At 38.8% G+C, this 16,532-nt stretch overlaps 1 pseudogene; it reads right to left on the reverse strand.

Annotated features, from left to right (window-relative positions):
• Positions 1–294: 294 nt before the first annotated feature.
• On the reverse strand, positions 295–978 carry LOC144240270 (sterile alpha motif domain-containing protein 12 pseudogene; annotated as a pseudogene).
• Between the last annotated feature and the right edge of the window lie 15,554 nt (positions 979–16,532).

Genomic DNA, 16,532 nt, shown 5'->3' on the forward strand with positions numbered 1-16,532 from the left:
ATGGCTTGCAGAAAATTTAGCATATTTTTGGACTCCTGTAAAGTGTATAATGGTTAATTGAAGAGTTGGGGTACACATAGAAAACAATTTTCTTTCACCAAACTTTGCCTTTTTCTGTACTGTATGATAGTTTTCCTTTTCCCATTCCTTTTTTTTTTTTTTTTTTTTACAAGTTGGCACTGTATATTATGCACCTCATTTTAAAATCTACAGCAAACTAAGATTTTTCCAAAGCCCATCATCTTGACTGAATGGGTGGTTCTGTTTTTTGTTTTTTTCAGTTAATCTGGTTAATCTGTCAATGCTCCATGGATATCTTCTGGCAGGTGCCATGAGTTAGTCTTTCTGTGAGGAACAGGCCATGTTCATATCAACTGGCAGGACAGCAGCTTGGAAGGCTAACCACGTTTATGGAGAACCCTCGGTTGAGGCTTGTGTGAGTAACTGTAGGTTTCTGACTTCTTCTCGCACCTTCAGCTGGAGCACCTGTTGTAAGATGTGCTGCCGGAGGTTTTCCTGGGCAATCCCCATCCGCTCAAGCTTTTTGTCAGTGAGTCTCAGCAGGGCTCACGCAGTTATGTCATGCTGTTTGAATGACTCCCTGTAGATCTGATACTGATTCGGACAATGTTTCTTCAACCACTTGCACACATCCTGCTGAGTCCACAGAGCTACTGGTTTTGACAGCTTCACCGTGGCCGATTCTATAAGGAATCATTGGTGAGAGTAGGTCTCTGCCATCAGAGCCTTAGCAGTCTCAGCTTCTGCTGGCAGTCGCTTGGGGGTTCCTTTTTGGTCAAGCACCTTCTGAAAATTTTTGTTTTTAATGGATTGAGATTCAACACCTTCACCTTCGATCTGTAGCTTAATACCTTCGGCACGGGCAGGGTGATCAATACCCCGTGGATTCAAGCCACAGTGGAGAGCTTCCACAGCCATTTTCCTAGAGCTTCCCTAACGCATGCGTCATTTTCTCAGCCGAGGTACTCCTCCTGCCCCGCGCTCCCCCCTCCTCGTGCTTTCCTCCTTTTCCCATTCCTAATAGCAGCCTGGACATACTGTATTATTTACCAGTCAATTCTGGGCGTTAAAATTTGTCCAGACTTATTTACGATTTCAATCTCATATTCAATTCAAAGCTCTTTCCCTCCTCATTGCACCCTAGATTCTGAAGTAAGGAGTGAAGTGAAGAGGAATAGATGGTGTGGTACTGGATAGACCCCCCTCTCCCTCTTTCAGGTTAGTTCCTGAGATCTGTATGCAGTAAGGAGGAAGCAAGCAGGGGAAGAAGTAAGTCTTCACCACAGTGCTCTCTCCATGAGGTTTACTGTCCCTCCCTTCCTTTGTCTTCAGCCATTTTCCTGTATGGACTGTGGGAGGAGAGGTTGTGGTGGTGACTGTTGGTGAGAGAGCCAGTTCTGTCTCTCCTGATACACCCAACTACAGTTGTTAGGAGTTGAATAGCAGCTATCTAGGGACTGAAGGGTATTTTACAGTCTTATCCGGAGCTTTGAACCTTAGCTACAATTCTGTACAAAAAAGTCCTTCCCACTCAACATCCTATGAAAAGAGCAAAGTAATTTCTGAGACAGATTTATAATTATGTGTACCTTGTGGGTGCCTGTGTGTGTGTTTCCAGTGAATTGTCTGTAGAATGAAAGGATAGAACTGAAAGTGCTTGATGGAACTCTGTTACCCTGGACTATATTGCATATGAAGGAAAATATAAGATCTGCACATTCACTGGGTTTCCTGAGCAGAGTATTTCCTAAAGTTCTTAACTTACTTTTGGTTCTCAACCCCCCCCCCCCGTCTCGTGCGCACGCACGCGCGCAGTCATACCCACACACTCCAAACTGTTGCTTCCCTAGTTTTTTCCCTTCAGAAAATAACACCACCATGCACTGTGAATGACTATAGCCACAGGTTTCAGAGATGCAACAGTAGCATTAAGTTCATTGAACTTAAAGAGTATTCCAGGGCCACATTTAATGCCCACCTCAGTTTTGGTTACTTAGATTAGGTTGTTTTACTGTAATGGATAAGAGAGGTGTGTGTGTGTGTGTGTGTGTGTGTGTGTGTGTGTGTNCCAAAAGATTACATGTAAGCTCAAGGAAACATATGATTAAAGAATGAAATTTTATATTGTTTTATTTTAATAGAACCAAACATTAAAAGAAAGTGTGTGTTTAAGAGATAGTTTGAACATAGAAGTCAATCTAATGTGTTCTTCTGTCTAGCATACTGAAGTCAATTTGAATTAGCAGATGTTTCCTAAATTTTCTCATGGGCAAAGCTCTGTTATTTTAACCTCTGGGAAAAATAAGTTACTAGGTTTAAAAGATAATTTTACAGACTGTCTTCCGTGATTATCTGAAGAAATATATTTTTGTTATAATTCAGTTATGGAAAAATGATAAGAATTGCATGACAGCTCTAGAAACCTATTTCTTCTACAGTATTTTTCAAAATCTCTAAGCAATACTATGTTTTATTTCTACTCTGCTGGAGAAAAGTTAAGTGAGTCAATTAGCAATTGTACCAAGAGACTTCATAAAGTTTCAGCTATCTTGACTTTGTCAAAGTGTGGCTTCTTAAGATTGGTCTTTCAAATAAAAATAAACAAATGCTTATTGAAACTTTTATTAAAATTGGACCCCTAGACTACATCAGTACTTTAACAGCAAAGTCAAAGGTGATAAAAAATGTGTCCAAATTTACTGTGCAACTAATCTTCAAAACCTGGTCAAGAGTAGTTCTTAGGAGTACATTTGAGAATTGAGAATTCAATAGATCAGCCTTACTGAATCTTCCAGCCACTTAATGCCTATGGCTTGTGCATCTCTAGGGATGTAGAAGCAGTTTGTCTTTAGTGACTATTCACCATCATTTTGTTGTGCTTTTCCTGGGCATTTTACTCTAAGTATGTCTTACAGTCATCCGGCATTCTGGCCGCCAAAACCAGGTGGTATAATGAAGTCTAAATATTACTCTAATAGTACCCTTTCTTTTCCTTTTGTTCTGTCTCTCTTATCCTTCTATAAACACATGACACTAGCAAACTCTAAGCCCACAAAATTATCATTATTTCTGGGTAATTATTCTAATTAGATGGAGAGAGGGTATTGTTTTGATTACCCTGAAGTATGAATGACCACTAGTTGCCTAGTGTATTCCGTTTCCAGGAGCACTTTTGTTTAGAAGTCAATCTTTTAAGCCTAAAATGAGAAAGCTCAGATGGTGGGATCTCAGGCAATAGAATAAGAGAAGCTTCAAATCTAATTCCAAGAGAAAAGCTGTATTTCATTGGCATTTTCTCTCTTGCCCATTTTACTTACCTTAATGAAATGTTTCTATCTTAAAAGTTGTTCTAGGGGCACCTGGGTGGCTCAGTTGGTTAAGCGTCTGACTTTGGCTCAGGTCATGATCTCATGGTTCGTGGGTTTGAGCCCCGTGTCAGACTCTGTGCTGACTGCCAGCTCAGAGCCTGGAACCTGTTTCGGATTCTGTGTCTCCCTCTCTCTCTGACCCTTCCCTGGTCATGCTCTCTCTCTCTCTCTTTTTCTCTCTCTGTCAGAAAGAAGTAAAACATTAAAACATTTAAAAAAAAAGTTGTTCTAGACATCAACAGAAAACACACATTAAGCATGAATCTATTCAAATTCTTACATCCTTACAGAAGGTCATAAATGTGTCTAGTGTCAAGACTGTGAAGAATCTGAGTTTGCTTTACTTTCAAGCTAGCAAATTAGCCTGTCACAGTTCCATGGATGCTGGTAGAAGACACAAAACTCTGGGGTGAGAGACGAAGGACAGTTAATACTCATAGCACCGATGAAAGCCAGAGCATCAGCATTTTTGTATTAGCTTCCTGAGCCCAGTTCCCACAGAATCATGCAGAGACGGCCGGATGACACCTTCAGGTCAGTGGGTTGTGTGATATGAGAGGAGCCTGCACATAGAGAACTTGTATCTTTTATAATGGGCAGTAAATATTTATGCTCTTTGTTCTGGAGGGAGACATTATCTTTCTTTTACTGAGCATATGTCTTCACCAAGCAAATCTCTCATGTGTTTTGCTACACCAAAAGCCATATATCAAGTGGCAAGGCCATCATTACTGGTACCTTCCATTTCAACTTTAGGCACCCCTTGACTCTGTAGCCACAGACACATTGCTTTCCAGCTGGAACTGCAAGGTTTGCATTCTCTGGGTAGTTCAGCCTTGACTTGTACGACATCAGCCTTCTTTGAGGATTCACCTTACTCTGGGGAAATGGCTGGCTATTACTAAGAAAACATCTTAAATTCTTGCTCAGATTCATTCTAAGGACTAGGGGAATTTTCCAAAGCAACAATATTGACCACAAAGATCTGTGTAGATTTCTTGGGTCAGTTTGACCCTCTCCAGTGGGTCATCTTCAACAGCAATGTAAAGGCAACCAGGGAAAAAAGAACACCATTCTCCTGGAAGTTTGTCTCCGAGGAAATCTACCTGAAAAGGTGAAAGGTCCCCATTATCAGTCAGAACCTATCACAAAAAGTCTGAGACATTTACCGTCATTTCCAAATAGTTTTAATGCTGTAATGATAGGGGGTGGGGTGGACTATCTGATGGCCAACTGTTGCCATTCTTCCTTAACAGATTTCAGGCAACCTGTCCCCCTAGATGCTTTCCAGCTTTTCAACATACTGGGCCAGGTTTTAATGATGTGCCTGATATCTGTGTGGTCAAAATTTTCCCTCCTTTCACGTTTAGTGTTGGTGTTATGTCTCTGCAATGTTTGTCTGAAAGGGGGCACACAAGAAGAGTCTTAGTGTTGTTTGTTCCCATGTGGAGGATCTGAGGCTGACCACTAAATAGGACAAGACATCCTCCCCCACCCCCAACCTAGAAGAGAGTTAATAATAAGCAGAGCAGCATTTGGGCAGCTCTTTTTGAACTACTTCCTGTATGGAGCCCTCAGTCACTTTCTAAATGCCTCCTCATTTACAGGCAATAAAGAGAAGGGACATTTATTGCCCTATACATTGTACAATTTGGCCAACGTATTCACGATATTGACTCCTTTGGGTCCCTTGACTTGGCCTGTGAAACCTCCACCCTCCCTCTTCTGTGAAGCCACCTCTTTTTCAGCATCCCACCCTCACCTCTGAAACTGCCAAACATTGTGAAAAGTCTGGGATTTTACCCCACCTGCAATTGAACAAATTGGCCTGCCACGTATTATGGATGCTGGTAGAAAGCATAAGACTCCTGGGTCAGAGATAGAGAACAATTTGTTGCTCATCTTAATAGAAGTAGAGTACTGGCATTTTTGTGCCAGTTCCTCTAGCTCCAGTTTGCACAGGCTGATGTGAAGAAGGTCAGATGACACCTGTATACACAGTAGATTATATCACAGGAGAGGAATTCTGGGCTTAGGGAACCAAAAATGTTTTATAATAGTCAGTAAGCAAACCTGCTCCTTGCTCTGAAGAGAAACACTGCTTCTATACTCAAAGCCCATTTGGGATACAAACTTCCTTGAAAAGGTAGTCTGGAACAAAGATCAGTCAATGCTTTTCTTTCAAGATGTGCAGAAATGCAAAAGGCCCATAGAATATTGTTTCCCTATATTAGGAATGAAGAGGAAATACTTCTGGTAGCAGAAGTAGCCCTTGTTTCACGATTATAAAGACCCAACTGAAAACAATGGCATAGGAAAAAAAAGTCTTAGAACACATTAATGATTGTTTCTTCTTTTTTTGATAGTTGGAAAATGCATTTCAATACACAATATATTTAGCAGTTTATCCTTATGTTACAATTACAGGTTTATAAAAGATATTCACTGAGATTTCTTCTGACCATTTTTATACGACACATTCTCATGAGTTGTCAGTCTTTCTAATGAGGGAGATGAGATCATAACATGTTAGTGAATGAGCCTGGACTCAACCCATCCTAGTGTATTGCTTAGATTGCAAAGAACCATTGAACTTTGCAACAAAAGTGCAATCAGTAGATGTGCATTGAAAGTATTGATTTTGGTCTATAGGGCAGTGGTGGCAATCTGACTCTTTCATTTTCCTCTTAAGAAACATGATAGGTTACAATTTGATTTGTCAATTATACATTAATGAAACTGAAAATAGAAGCATGATAGAATTTTGTCTTACTAATAAAAAGGAGCAACACCTTTTTCCTCACCTTGAGACTTCAAACATATATATGTTTCTATCCAGAAGGGACTTTGCAAAAGCTGGGTAAGTCGTGCAAGATTTAGATAATGGCTAAGTGTAGGGCAAGTATTTGCTGGATAGTTAGATATCATGCACATTCTAGCCATATTGCTTATGGGGAATTTTCCATTGCTAGGTTAGAGTCTTACAGTACTGTTTGGCTTTGGGTCTTTCAAATTTGGACATTCCTAGTTAGTTTGTTAACTTGGGCAAGCTATGTACGCCGTGAGCCTTTTGTTGTTGCTATTGTTTTTCTATAAAAACAGAGAGTAGAAAACTCACTTATGAGCAAACTTATGAAGTCTCCAGGGATAAAATTAAATAAAATATTTTTAAAAATTCTTGTACAGTGCGTAGTATATAAGCTCTCAATTACAAGTCTGCCCGCTTCTTTCCTATGGCATTTGAATACATAAAGATAGAAGGTCCTAATTCTTCATTGTCATGTTATTCATTGGCTCACAGATTTCTTACTGATCCAGAAACAAAATGATTTCTCGCCGAAGGAACTTGCCTTCTACCAGAGAACAGACTTCTTCACTCCCTCACTTACTTGATATTCTGTTGTTTATCATGACCCCCAGGATTGTATCCATGTTGAATAATGAAGGCTTACTATATAGACACCAGACAAGTCCTGGGATCGATTCCATGTGAGAGCTCCTAACAGAGGGGAGTGTGTCAAAAAGCTAAAGAACAGATTTGAAAAGCCTAAAATCCTTAGAATCTCAGCTTCAGATCCTGGCAGGATTGAATTAGCTTTTTTTCCTCTGGAGTAGTTAAACTTAGTTTCATGTGTTTTGTCTGAGTACCGCGTGTGGGAGTGGGAATCTATATCATTCAGATGGAAGCTTTCATCTGTTTCAAGCCTGTATGTATATTAAAACAGCCATGAAATTTTATATGTGCTCAAAGCCTAAAAATATCAGCACAGACCTTAAGAGAATCAGACAGTGGGCTACAGAAAGATTTAATATTCAGTACTTCTCCTTTCTATTTCTTTTTGCATCATTTTTATAAAAAGTTAGGTTGACAGGAGCTCTAAAAATGTACTTTGAAAACTGGCAACTGTTCACTTAATGCATTGCATTAAGACGACAATTACACACACTTTAAAATAAAACGAAATCACAACTTTTTCCTCAATAGCAGAGTTTTAGGGCCCAATTTGCCCAAATAAGAGCCTTAAATCTTTCTGGTTAGCTTCTTTTAATAAAACAAAACCAAAACCTGCTCCAGTAGTGTTGTAAACTTCACCTTGAGTTCCTTTAATCTAAACACACAGAGAGTAGGAAGTGGAAGTACGGATGCTTCAGAGGGTAAAATGGCCTCAGTGGATGGGTGTCTATCCTGAAAATAGGTATTTTGGAGTCTTAAATTGAGGTCATGTCCTAGTTCCCAGGATTCTGTATCATTGGTACTTTAACGTATCAAGTTCTGGCTGCCTTGTTTGCCACAGAGCAATGTGTTAGTGTCTATCAATTTTCTAAAGCAATAAATATGGCTTCATGAAGTACAGCTGAATGCATATTTTCATCAGAACAGGACTCCAGTATGCTGGAGAGCCACTTTTTCACCATCCAAGACATCCAAAAGGCATCTACACGTGAATCTTATGCTCCCAGGCCAGTGTCTTATGCAGAAGGAACTACAGATATGTCACTGAATACATCTACCCCTTTGCTTCACGATTTTGGGAAAAGCATGCCCTTTCTGCACTCTACCCCAAGACCCCCCATCTTTCCTATCTATTCCTCCCCATGAAAGTAAGAGGTACAGCATATGAATACCTATTTTTGGTAAATGTCATGGTTTTTCACATCACTAAGCATGAAAATTTCTCTCTCGATATTTGAATCACTTCATTTATAGTCAAGGACACTTTCTCAAAATGAACACTTTAAAGCCAACCAATTTGACTATACATCTGGGTTTGAACCCAAGAGAGGCAGAAACACTATAGCTAATCAAACTAATTTGTATTACTATTCTTATCTGGTGGTCTCACTTTGAGGAAACCACAAGGATGTCATTTTGGGAAGTCACAGCTTTAGGGGAGGGGCCACTTTAGAGGTGCTGGATTTTTGGTGGTCAATGGTTGTATGAAACACAAAATTATGATAAAAGATATTTGGTGTACTTTGTTTTCTTAACACATTTGCTTTTTTAGAGCAGCAATTTTGAAGGATGACAATTTGTAAAGAACAATTTCAATGTGAGTGACATCATCCCAGAATCCCCATTAAACTTAGGGATTAGGAAACATCCTAATAAATGGGACCTAGTGCTATTTATGCAATTTTTTTGGTTTTGTTGTGTTGGGCAAATTAATACCAATATGGTATCAATCCCTTTTCTGTAAAATAAGGAACTAACTGGCTTAAATCAGAGTTCTCAAAACTTGTACTTTAGACGTGTAAACTTGTCTGCAAATGTAAAATTATAAAATAAAATTAATTGAAAAATGCTGCATACTACATGCTCTACATTTATCTTAGCGTAGTAAGGAGTGTGATTGATTCTTTGGTTAAAGACCCCAGCGTAACTTGGTTAGTATTTTCCAAACATTTTTTTTTCTGGTGGCACTTCATAGTATCTTTTGGGAATAGAGTAGAACAAATATCTTTTGGAGATTCTGGATTCAGTAATCTCAAAAACCCTTTCCAGTTAGCCTTTAGTTATACTAGTAACTCTGTTTTTGTTATTTTTTTAATATTTTGCCAGTAAGAGAGCTTTTATTTCTCGATTTTTGGTAATTACTCAGATAAAGAATAACAAGCAGTGAAATACTTTGGTTGCATAAGGATTCATTAGGATGAGTCATTGGTCTCTCTGCTTTATGTAAGGTACTTTCCAGTATTAAAGTTTATGATTCTAAAATTCTAATTTGAGACCAGAGACAATTCTTTTTTTTTTTTTTAATTTTTTTTTTTTTAATGTTTCATTTATTTCTAGGAGAGAGAGAGACAGCGTGAGCAGGGGAGGGTCAGAGAGAGAGGGAGTCACAGACTGAAACAGGCTCCAGGCTCTGAGCTGGCAGTCAGCACAGAGCCCGATGCGGGGCTCGAACCCACGAACCGCGAGATCATGACCTAAGCGAAAGTCGGACGCTTAACTGACTAAGCCACCCAGGCGCCCCATAGAGACAATTCTTCCTATAAGAATGATCGCTTTTATTTTTTACCTTCTAGATAATCTTATGTAACTTCCTACACCTATTAGCCTGCACAAATGTTTATTTCCACCCCCCAAATTATTATCTCAACACAATGATAAATTTATCTCTGAGCCAAGGAGACATTTTGTAGTTTCATGGTTAGTACTTTCAATATTTCTGAAAAATTATGTTTCTCATTACATAATATCTTTAACTAAATTTTAGTCTATGTGTTGGTGGTACCAGTTTACACAGGCATTACAATTTCTGGTTGCTTTTTTAGGACATTACATCAGAGTCTATGTATTGTTGATTTTATTTTTTGTTTGTTTGATTTCTTTTTTGTCTCAACAACCAACATCTTTTGTTCGGACAAATGAAAAGGAAAGAGCACATGCCTGCATCTTTAAGAGGATATAGTGTTTTTTTACAAAGAAGTGCATTTTGGTATAAAAGGCTTCCAACGGTTCCAGCATCAAAAAATAAATATGATGTGTTTTATTTACTGTTACGAAATTTGTTGGAACTCTCTAATCACTCCTTCTTCTAATTGGTCACTGTTTCTCTGGTTATACATTGAGGATGGTAAAATACTCCCAGTACCCACAAGGTGGCATGGCCTTCTTGTGTAATTCAGTTTCATTTGGTTTATTACTGCTTCAGCTGCTGCTATATTTTAGATTCTATTCTTTTATTAAAGTTTTGAATTGCACTTTATGGTTTTACTTTTCCCCACTTGGAGCCAATGTACAGGGCTTGGATTTTTAGAGTGAGACATATTTTTCACAAACAGAAATATTCAAGTAAAACTCTTTAGTCTTTTCTATTGTTTCAGTACACTTTGGAACTGAATTTAAATTAATCGACTTTGTATAATGCCTCGTGCCTGATAAATACTAGCCACTCCATAAATATTTGCCGTGGAATTTAATGACTTGCCTTATTGAAAAAAGTGTTCAGATACTCGGTATTACCAGAATAATTTATAGATACCTTTTTGTCATTCTACTTACTGATGAAAAAGGTCTGCCGTCAATGTCCAAGAAACACTGTTATTTTATGGTATCACAACAATATGTTACAGATTAGGGTAAAATTTCCATCCTTTCTCAACTGCAAAAAAAACACACAGTTAATTCAGTTTATGCATGTACTCTTTTCCTTGGTAAATATGAATGGGTGCCTCCAGCACTGTACTAAGTGCTAAGGAACGTACGAGAATGGAGCAGAGCAGAGACAAGTGGATAGATATATAATTGCAATAGTATAATAATCACACATTCCTTCCTTCCTTCCTTCCGTCCTTCAATACACAAATATTATTGAGTGTTTACTGTGTGCCAGGGCTTGTAGATGCTGAATAGTGAATAAAGTGGTCAGAAATCTCACCTTAGAGTGGGGAAGACAAACAATGAACTAGACAAATAAATAAAACGAGTGAAATACATAGTATGTTCAATAATGCTTTGCACTAAGACAAATGATAAAGCAGGGAAAGAGCTAATGGGATTAAGGGTCATTATACCCCTAATGTGAGAAATCAGAGAAGGCCTCTTTAAGATGTGGGCTTTGCAAAAAGACCCGCAGAAGGTAGAGAACTGCAAAAACTCCAAGGTGGGAGTAGGCCACGACTTGAACATGTGCCACCACAGAGCCTTGTGTGAAATGAGATAGGCGGACAGGGAAGTGAGGGGCTCCTCACGGAAACCAAACGAGGTTTTTGACGAGGAAGGGAAATTTACCCAGGACCGAGTGAAGAGAGAGGCACTCTGGGTGGAGAGAAGAGCAGGAACAAAGCCAGAGAGGCGTGAAGGTGTGTTTGCGTGGGAAGTAAGAGAATGAGACAATACGTGGGACCTACGTCAATAGTCATGTATGCACAACTCTATTTCATATCCACTTGGGAGGAAAAACACTGATTTTACCAGACTTAGCTTGAGAAAAAGAAAGTAGCTCTAGGTTTTAATTGAGGCAAATCTTGAAAAAAAGGAACTGACAATATTACATGCAGGATAATCTTAACCAATGATTTGGATCTGTTTCTTTGCTCCAAAAAATTTATGTCCCTTGTCATTGAGATCAGGAAACTCGGAGTTCAGAATGCCTAAGAGGACAGACAGTAAAAGTTTTGAGCACCCGATATTTTTGAGATGTCAGTTCTCCTTTTGAGATAAGGCCCCCAGTATGCAGTGTCTACCTTGGAATGCACTAAATTTTATATATCTGAGATCTCTACAATAGATAGTGTAAGTCTCTTTTATGAGAGGTTTCACCAGAGGGAGAGCTCAAGTGATTATATCTGATGGCTTCTTCTAGGTTTTAAACCTTTAGCAAGGGTCAGATACGGGGATGGAAAAACATCCCTTGCTTGTTTTCAGGAAACAGAATCTGACACATTCAACTGTAACAACAATAGATCTAAATGAATGCATATATCTGCTATTGCTTTTTTTTTTTTTTTGAGTACAAATGTTTATATTTTTATTTATTTTTTGTTTTTTGTAATGTTTTCATTGAAATTCTAGTTAGTTAACATACAGGGTAATATTAGTTTCGGTTGTACAATATAGTGGTTCAACACATACATACATTACTCAGCACTCATCATAAGTGCCTTCCTTAATCCCTGTCAACTATTTCACCCATCCTTCTACCCCACCCCCACCCCTGAAGCCATCAGAATGTTGTCTATACTTAAGAGTCTATTTCTTGATTTGCCTCTCTCTCTCTTTTTTCCCTTTGTTCATTTGTTTTGTTTCTTAAATTCCACATAGTGAAATCATGTGGTATTTGTCTATCTCTGATACATTTTGCTAAGAATTATACTCTCTAGCTCCTTGCACATCATTGCAATTGGCAAGATTTCATTCTTCTTTATGACTAATGTTCCATTGCATATATGTGTGTGTGTGTGTATATATATATACACACACACACACACACACACACACACACACACACACACCACATCTTCATTATCCATTCATCAGCCCATGGACAGTTGGGCTCTTTCCATTATTTGGCTGTTGTAAATAATGCTATTGTAAACATTGGGTGCATGTATCCCTTTGAATTAGTGTTTTTGTATTCTTTGGCTCAATACCTACTTGTGTATGTTCTAGAGTAATTCTATTTTTAAGTTTTTGAAGAACCATTATCCAGAGTGACTGCACCAGTTTGCATTCCCACCAATCGTGTAAAAGGGTTCCCCTTTCTCTAGACATCCTCACCAATGCCTATTGGTGTTATTGATTTACTTTTTTTTTTTTTTTTTTTTAGATAAAACAATGGGTTTTTAAATCTCAGGCTACAACTTCAGGTGTTCAAACTATATTTCTTTTTCTAAAATTCAACATAACTTCTACTTTCAGACTCTATACTGGCATGGCAGAAAACTTCAGGACTTTTGGTGGGACCTTTTCTTCCTAAAGTTGTGATAAGTGCTTGAAGGTCATGAGTTTAAGGCTGTATGTGGAGCGGATCTGCTCCATGCAGAAGGCCATAGAGAAACTACCAACCATCTATTGGCAGCTTTAGGCCTGTGGGTCACTTGCTGGTTTGGTGACAACTCTGGAGGTGAGAACTTGTTACTGCTTCCCTAGCACAGTAGAGCCGTGAGTCCTTGCTTAGGCCACCCTTTGTCCCATGTACCTAAATGTAAATTCCCTGCCCAGGTTCATGTTGTCTCTCCTGGGCTCTGCTCTAGACATTCTCCACTTCTATCTTCTCAGGAGTAACTTGTCTGCTTTGCCTCTCCTCCCCACTATCTAGAAGAAACTATTTAGAAGTCTAGAAGGGAAATCTTTCTGCCTTATCGTTTTCTCCACTAGCTAGCCTATACCCCAAATCATCAAAATTCCTCTAAGAGTTAGGCTCTTCCAAACCAGGTATAGGACACTCAGAGGATGTTTTCTGACCCCACCCAACCCCATGTGGTCCTTCTGAGCCTGTGGCTGGAGATTGATTCTCTGCTTTAACCAGTGAAGGGGAAGAGAGAAATACTGCAGGGAGAAAAAAGTTATTATTTCACAAATATTCACATGATTTCACACAAATAAAGGCTGTGTTCATAATCAAAGTATTTATTCATATCGCATGTATGTTTTTTTGTGGAAAGGCAGGGTTACTGGTTTCTGCTGGACAACCCCTTTAACATCTTAGAGCATTAGTTTCTTCCTATATAAACAGTGGATACTAAGGCTGCAAGTTCTAACTGGAAGATTGTGGTGTGGAGTAAATGAGGCAATTGTATGAACATGGTTAATCATTATGCACGTACACACACATCTGCAACACCAAGAGCACATTTCTGTTTTTAGTTCAAAATTTTGGGTTTTGAATTGAAAGTGACCTATGTTCTCAAAAGTAATAAGGCTCATGATGAAATGAAAGAAAATTATTAGACTTATTAGATAAAATATTAGTTTATATTCTCTTTTCTGGAAAGAGTAGAAAATCTCCCTATTGCTGTAGATCCCCCTCTTTGCCCAAACCATAAGTCTTTTCCATTCTTCCCATTTCCTTCTTAACACAAATAGCGGCCTTATGAGGGTGTTATTTTGTCCTCACGTCAGACAATATTGTAGCATGCTCAGGGCTGAAGAATGGGACGATGTGTGGGCGTTTCTGTGCCAACCTTGGTTGGGTAGAGGTGATGGGGCGTGGGGCTTACCCCCGCCTTGTGACTTAGCACAGCACTGAGTACAAGCCAGCCTCCACATTACTCTTCCTTAGATGACAGGACCCGGGAAAGCGAGGAGGCCCAGGACATCTGAGTGGATGGCCACACAAAGAAGCAGCAGGAGTTGGGCAACAAAAGAGAGCCTGGCATCCCAGGCATGCTGGCTGCTGCTCTCTTTCCTGGTCCTTCTGTGTCCTGTGACCTAGAACAAATAGGTGAGCATTTTCAGATACTTTCATCCCCATGCTTATGAACATGGTACTTTTCAATTTAGTCGTATTCCTTTTTCTTCTGACACTACTTAATCATTTCTCCTTTACACCATTTCTCTAAGAAAGATAGACATCAGAGTTCGTTGTATTGTTTCTACATAGAAAAATAATAATGACTATCTTTATTGAGCACTTACTATATCCTTAGCATTGTGCTAAGCACCTTACATTCATTATGTCATTTAATCCCTACAACAAACCTCTGAGGGAAGAATCGTCATTTTCTTATTTTGCTTATAAAGGAGGAAACTAAAGCTGAGCAAAATTATATGGCTTGCCCCAGGGTCACACAGTAAGTGGCAGAATTACCACTTTGAATTCGGATTGCCTGACTCTAGACCTTTTGCTCTTAAACACAACAGTATACAGATAAAGAAACGGAGACACTGAAAGATTCCAGGAACTCACTCAAAGTGGTCACGTGAAGATCCGATCATAAAACGTGTTATCTCCTGACCTTCTATCCAGTATTCCAAATACGCACTGAACCAGGAAGATCCAACTCGATTCAGGAGCACGTTGTACAACCATGTTCCATTGGATCCTGGAGCCCTGGTGTCTCTGGTGAATAGGGACATGCTGCTGGCTTTCCCTGGTCAAGTGCCACTACTCTTGTTCTACTTCCCATCCTGCAGCGGTGACTCCATGGGACCTAACACTGAAACATTGTGGAGGGACCACTTTTAAAAATACACAATTGTGGACACAAAGTTATGAACATTTATTCATTTACTATGAGAAATAAAGTCATATCGAATAGTAAATGTCAGGAAGCTGACAAGTACCACAATATTCTAAAATCTATCGAAATAATATAATACTTTTCTTCATGAAGTGCCTGATAATCTCTACAATACTTTGTTTCCCTGTATTTTCCCCCACAGAATTGATTTGCTTTCACATAACAACTAAAAATTAAGTCAGTTATTTCTTTAGGATGGTTGACTGATTTTTTATTTTTGCTTATTTTTTTTGTTGTCAATTTCATTTCATTCTTTTAAAAATACAGATTATTGTCAAATTGGTTAACATACAGTGTGTAAAGTGTGCTTTTGGTTTTTGGATTGATTTCTGTGGCTCATCGCTTACATACAACACCCAGTGCTCATCCCAACAAGTGCCCTTCTCAATGCCCATCACCCATTTTCCCCTCATGGTTGATTGATTTTTTTTTAAGTTAATAGTTGAGACGCACAAGACATCAGTGACTTTATAGGCATACTCTGGTTAGTGTCACAAGTTTGCGAAATCATACAAACACAGGGGTTTTAAAAATTATTTTTTTCTGAAATTCATATCAACAAGGAAAAAATGTGTAGTGCATTTGTAATTGTATACCCAACATTATCAAGTATATTTTTGACATGGAAGAATCTCTATTTCGACTGAATTCGGCTATCAGGGAGAACTCAAATTTCCTACTTAGAAATTTACATGTTACACAATTGTTCACAGACTAACTTCTGTCTGATTCCATACATTTGAAATACTGAATATCCTTTCCATTCCACATATTTCCAGGGCTGGGTGTCATGGGGCGGGATTCATATCATAATATAACCTCTGACCCTGTATCTTCATGGTGCAAGAGGAAAGTCAGCACAGTGGAAAGGAGAAAGCCAGGAACCCAACATTACACTGAGAGGACTGCCCAGACCCCAACTCTGCATGAATGTGCCTGCAAACTACATCAGTATATCCCACTGAACCAAAACACAGGCATCTACAACTCAGTCTCACCTCACCTTTGCCAGATTTGAGAAACACCTGTGACTATAACAACTTCAGCTGAAGGGAAACAGCGTAGAAAATTGAAGTCGAAAGACACAGCTACTGTAACCCAAATGTCTTTGGTTCATACCTTATTTTTTCAAATATTAGAAAAACTCGTGGCCATGTAAACATATTTCTAGAGCCTCTTCCAGAGCCTCAGGTATAAGCTGTATAAATAAGTGAAGGGCCCTGAAGTTTAAGCTCTATGAGACTTGTTGTGCAAAGGAAGGCTTTCCATCCATTAGAACCTCTCTTTTTTTGCATGTGAAAAACACACGAATATACTTCCCTTCTGAATCATATATAATTATCAATGTCTTACCCTCCTTTGTAACAAAAGCCTTGACTGCTCAAGATTTATTTGCGCTTAGTCTACCATTAGCTATAGAAGTATCTTTTGCATATCTCGAGGTTATGAACATAG

Source organism: Crocuta crocuta, unplaced genomic scaffold (assembly GCF_008692635.1).
Source record: "Crocuta crocuta isolate KB4526 unplaced genomic scaffold, BGI_CrCroc_1.0 scaffold176, whole genome shotgun sequence".
In the NCBI taxonomy this organism is placed as follows: Eukaryota; Metazoa; Chordata; class Mammalia; order Carnivora; family Hyaenidae; genus Crocuta; species Crocuta crocuta.